Source organism: Nicotiana tomentosiformis, chromosome 9 (genome assembly GCF_000390325.3).
Source record: "Nicotiana tomentosiformis chromosome 9, ASM39032v3, whole genome shotgun sequence".
In the NCBI taxonomy this organism is placed as follows: domain Eukaryota; kingdom Viridiplantae; phylum Streptophyta; class Magnoliopsida; order Solanales; family Solanaceae; genus Nicotiana; species Nicotiana tomentosiformis.
The window spans coordinates 37,905,303-37,911,302 of NC_090820.1; positions in this window are offsets into that span (position 1 = coordinate 37,905,303).

The window sequence follows — 6,000 nt, forward strand, 5'->3', positions numbered from 1 at the left end:
AACTTATGCATCTCTATGACAGACCGGAACAATACCTGTACTGACTACATCATACGCAACTACCTCGGTCCTACCAGTTATATCATAACAATGGGCCTGGCCTCTCCCTCTATGACGTCCTCTACCCCATGTCCTCCACATCTTGCTGACTGTGCAGGTGGTGTAGCAACTGGAGCGGGAACCATAGCTTGAGTACCCTGCTGAGGTCCACCCCTCCGAAGTGTGGGAAAATCTCTCACAATGTGCCTAGTAAGTATGAATTTGTCCGAGTATGCTATGAGGTTTATAGAGTTATCTCATCATGCACCTTCCTTGGTTTCCACAGATAGAGAGAGAGTCTGTAGACCTATTTAGGGACTCGCCTACAGCCTCAGATTTAGGATCACACGGGAGCTAGAGACTAATTGCATTTCTTCATGTAGTGAAGATTGCTAGGAGGTTAGAGTGTATCCACGGTCAGGAGAGGGAGGATAGAGAGACTAAGAAGCCTCGTGATTTCAGATGACTTGGTGGCTCCTAATCTTAGGGCAAGGTCCATTATGGCAGAGGTCATATCAGTTGACCAGTTCAGTCCGCACTTTAGGTTTATTGCAGTGCTCTAGCTAGCCATGGATCTCAAAGCACTCGTACCGGACAACCATCTTTTAGTGCACCTTCTTCACAAGGTCCCTATAATGTTTATTCTAGTCATGCAGGGCAGATGCAGTATCAGCATCCACACTCGCCCACTCAAACTCGTTGTGCAATTCGTCCCTGCAAGTTTGTGGAATAAAGTCTCTTAAGAAAAGATCAGAGAACTAGTAGCAAGTAAGTGGCATTGCGCCAGCTGGCCTACTCGCCTCATAACTCTACCACCATCTGTATGCCGACCCCGTCATCTAAAAAGTGGTAAGGTCGACCCCGCTCGACTCCACCAAACCCATGGTACGTAGAATACAGTGACACTAATCCAAGAAACCTTGTGCATCCTCTGAAGCCCCTCTACTAAATTAGGGAGGATTAAACTTCCGAAACTTCTCCAAACTCCTCTGCCCCTCAACCAACACAACTGGAACTACCTCGGGCTGAACTGCAACTACTGGCTGCATCGGCACAACATCCGGTATCTGATAAGCATGAGCCGACTGCTCTGGTATACGGGTTGCGTGAGTCTGAACTCATCCCTAGCTTGTGAAGTAGATGGTGTGACTGGAATCAACCTTGCATGGGCCAGACTCCCAAACATACTAATAAACTGTGCAAAGGTCTCCTGAGCCCCGATGTAGCAATAGGCTGATCAAGTGCTCGCTCAACATGCTCGGGCTCATGATCCTCAACTGGAGCCACTAGAGGCTCCACAGCTGTTGCTCTAGCAGGTGCTATAGCCGTAGCACATGCCTCTCATCGACTTCTACCTCGGGCCTCGGCCTCTTGCGGCTCTAGCAAGGGGTGCTGATGCCTGCTCAGCTGACCCGGTAGAGCATTTCCTCACCATCTGTGAGAGAATAGAAGAGTAAGGATTCAAACTTTTGAATAAACAAATTCGCAAAACATAGAATGAAAGAAGATGAAATTTTTTAACAACCTGGTAGCCTCTCGAAGATAAGTGCAGACATCTCCGTACCAATATGCAAGACTCTACTAGACTTGCTCATGACTAGTAGAACCTATGAACCTAGAGCTCTAATACCAACTTGTTAGGACCCAAATCCCACCATAGGGGTCATGATAGAACCTAACCTCTGAGACTAGGTAAGCCTATCACTTAACAACATTGAACCAACAAATCATCATATAATTAGACGGAAGTCAAAATAAAAGCGGAAATAGAGTTAATACAAGCCAAAATTGCTATACTCAATACATTTCCCCATAACTAGGTAGTACAGAGTCATGAACTCTAGTTGAGTACATACAGAATATCCAAAAAGATACAATACTGTTTGAATGTAAAATTAATAGTATATATATTAAAGATGAGACTCCAAGGGATAGCGGCATCATGTGGCTCTACCTTGAATACTCACGAACAAGCAAGCTCTCACTCTCAGGGTTTGCTGTCTCCAACACCTGAATCTGCACAAAATGTGTAGAATTGTACTATGAGTATACCATATTTAATACACAATAAGTATCAAGACTAACCCCGGTAAAGTAGTAACAAGATTCAAGTCATGTGATACTCACTAGTGAATAACTTGTGCAATATATCAACAACTCGCAATAGAATTTGTAAGGAAAGCCAATATCAATCATTTCGTAAAACATGTGATAACAACGCAATGTAGGAAATCCCCCTTTGTCATCTAATCATCAAAATAGAAGTGGGGCATGTGATAGTATGCCAAATTCAATTAACATCTCATTAGAAATACAACACTAAATTTTAGGAAACACATGCATAAGGTCAAAACTTCAACCTCGTTGCAACATATAAACAACATCAAGAAAGACACCCCCAAATCATCACATAACATCATCAACAATGCCACCTTTACCTCTTCGCATGTGCAAATAACAATGAGATGTTCTCCTTATTTCTCTACATGCCCATATCGCCACCCTTATTTTGCCACGTGGGCAACTCGAGAAAATGCCACCTTTATTTATCCCCAAGTGCATAACAATAGATACAATTGACGGCAAAGACCTCGTGTTGACACCCCCAAATCAATCCTCTCAAAATGTAACCTTGTGCCACAATTATCACAAACAATTATACCAAAACCTCATTAATGGTATAAGCTCATAATGTATCAACAAGGTGCACAAGGACATGAAAATAGTTAAACGCAGATGGGTGTTTAACATAAAAATATTGTTACGACTAATACAATTGTAGTGATCATGTTCACGTAGCCACAAAGTAATTAAGAATGTTTCCCAAATTATGAAATTCTAATTCGGTCACAAGCCACACATAACACAAATAGACAGCCTGAAGTTCTAATGGCATATTAACAGCCTGAAGTTCTAATTCGGTCACAAGCCACACATAGCACCCGTGTACAGGCTTGTCACTTCATGTACACGTCGCATTTCACATAACACAAATAGACAATAAAGGCCAATTCCTAAGGGGTATTCTTCCACACAAGGTTAGGCAAGATACTTACCTCAAACAAGCCAATTCAATACTCCAAAAATGCCTTTCGTTTACAATTCACCTCTGTCCGGCTCAAATCCAGCAAAAACACAAGTCGAGGGATGGATCTCGACTACCTATAACCCTACGAGCCCAAATATATGATTAATTTTCAAAACCAAGTCCAAATTGACTCTGAAATCCCCAATTTTTATTTTTTTCAAAATATAGTAAAAAATCACCAAAAATATCCTTTCAAATTCCATGATTTGGTGTAAACAACCATGAGAAATCAAGATATATTATCAACATTAAGTGAAAATCAATTATCCAAAAGCTATGTATGAAACTCTACGTAAAACATTGCCCATCACCAAGTCTAGGGCTCAAAATGTAATAAAATAAGTTATGTCCCGAAATACCTAACTATAAACAAGCTGCATATGTCGCATTTGCGACCAGAATTCCGCAAATGTGACCATAGGATTGCAAATGCAAAGCCAGTACGACCATCACTTTGCAAATGTGAAGCCCTGTTGCTCCTTCCAACCTCGCAAATGCTGCCAGCACTTCGCAAATGCGAAGTCCCAGCTGCCATCCTATTGTCGCAAATGCAACGAAATTCCACGCAATTATGAGGTACCCCCAGGCAGCCCCACCATTGCAAATGTGAGAAGGCATCGCAAGTGCGGACATTGCAAATGCAAGAAGACCTTTGCAAATGCAAGGTCTGCAACACCAGAAATTGTGAAGAAACCCAAAACACTCTGAAATTATTCTGAAACTTACTCGAGCCCCTCGGGCATCATACCAAACATCCATATAAGTACATAACTATCATACGAACTTGATCTCATGCTCAGTACATCAAAATAATATATAAAATCATGAATCAACACCGAAATGCATCATGCAAGCTATGAAACTCAAGAACTTCAATATTCACATTCAAGCGTCTGATGCTTACCAAACCAACTTAGAATGATGCCAAACTTTGCACACATTCTTTAAATGACAAAACGGACCTATTACAAGTCCCGGAACGACAATCCAAACCCGATAGCCACAAAGTCAACCCATGGTCAATCATATGAAATTTCTAAACCTTCAAATTGTCAACTTTTGGCAAAAGAGCCAAAATCATCCTAGGAACATCCGAATTAAATTTCGGGCATACGCCTACATCCAAAATCATCATACGAACTTACTGGAACCATCAAAACACCATTTCCGGTCATTTTCACAAAATTCAAACATTGCTCAACTCTTATAACTTAAGCTTTTAACCTTGGAGTTGAGTATTCCAATTCAATCCAATTCTTCTTGAAATCAAACTAATCATCCCCACAAGTCACATAACAACAAATGCACATATGGGGAGAATTAAATAGGAAAATAGGGCTCAAATACACAAAATGACCGGCTAAATTATTACATTCTCCCTCTCTTAAACAAATGTTCATCTTCAAACGAGTCTAGAATCATACATAGGAAATCAAAAAGATGAGTATATCGGCTTCGAATATCATGTTCGGTCTCCCAAGTTGCCTCCTCGACCATTTGACCTCTCAAAAATATGAGGATATAGGCGTCGAATATCATGTGTGATCTCCCAAGTCGCTTCCTCGACCAAGGTGACCTCTCCATTAAACTTTCACCGATGCAATGTTTTTCGAGCTCAGCTTTGAAACCAGCCTGTCCAAAATGGCCACCAGCTCCTCAACATAAGTCAAATCGTTATCCAGATATGCCGAGCTAAAATCTAACACATGTGACGGATCCTCATAGTACTTTCAGAGCATGGAAACATGAAACACCGGAAGAACTCCCTATAAGCTGGGTGGCAATGCATGTCTATAGGCCACCTCACAAATTCTATCTTGCACCTCGAATGGGCTGATATACCGAGAGCTCGACTTGACCTTATTCTCGAACCTCATCACACCCTTCATGGATGAAACTCTTAGTAGAACCTTCTCAGCCATCATTGATGACACATCACGAGCCTTCCTATTAGCATAACTCTTGTCTGGACTACGCTGTACGAAGCTACTCCTGAATCGATTTCACCTTCTCCAAAGCATCACAAACTGAATTAGTACCCAACGATCTAGCCTCCCCAAGCTCAAACCAACCAACTGGAGAACGACATTGCCTCCCATATAAGGCCTTGTACAGAGCCATTTAGCTGCTTGAGTGGTATCTGTTATTGTAGACAAACTTTGCTAACGGTATAAACTGATCCCACTAGCCCTCAAAATCAATGACACATGCTCGCAACATGTCCCCCAAGATCTGAATAGTATGTTCAGACTGCCCATCCGTGTGGAGGTGAAATGTCGGATAATCTATTTAAGATAATAGACACAGAAACACCATGTAGGCAAACAATCTCTCTAAGATAAATCCAAGCCAGTTGCTTAGAAGTATATGTAGTCATTACTGGAATAAAGTGTGCAGACTTGGTGAGTTTGTCTACAATGACCCACACAACGTCAAATCTCCTTAAGGTCCATGGCATCCAAACAACAAAATCCATAGTGATATGCTCCCACTTCCACCCTGGTAGATCTAGCCTCTTAAGCAAACCTCTAAGTTTCTGATGCTCATACTTGACCTGTTGACAATTCTATCACCATGCTACATACTCCACAATGTCTTTCTTTATCCTTCTCCAGCAATAGTGCTGCTTCAAGTTATGATACTTCTTCGTAGCACCTTGGTGAATGAAATACCATGAACTATGAGCCTCCTCAAGAACAACTCTGTTAATCCATCCACATTAGGAATACATATCCGACCCTGAAGATCCCATCATCACCAATAGTCACCTCCTTAGCATCACCGTGTTGCATCGTGTCCTCAAGGACAAACAAGTGGGGAAGATCATACTGATGTGCCTAGACACGCTCAAACAAAGACGACTGAGATACAAC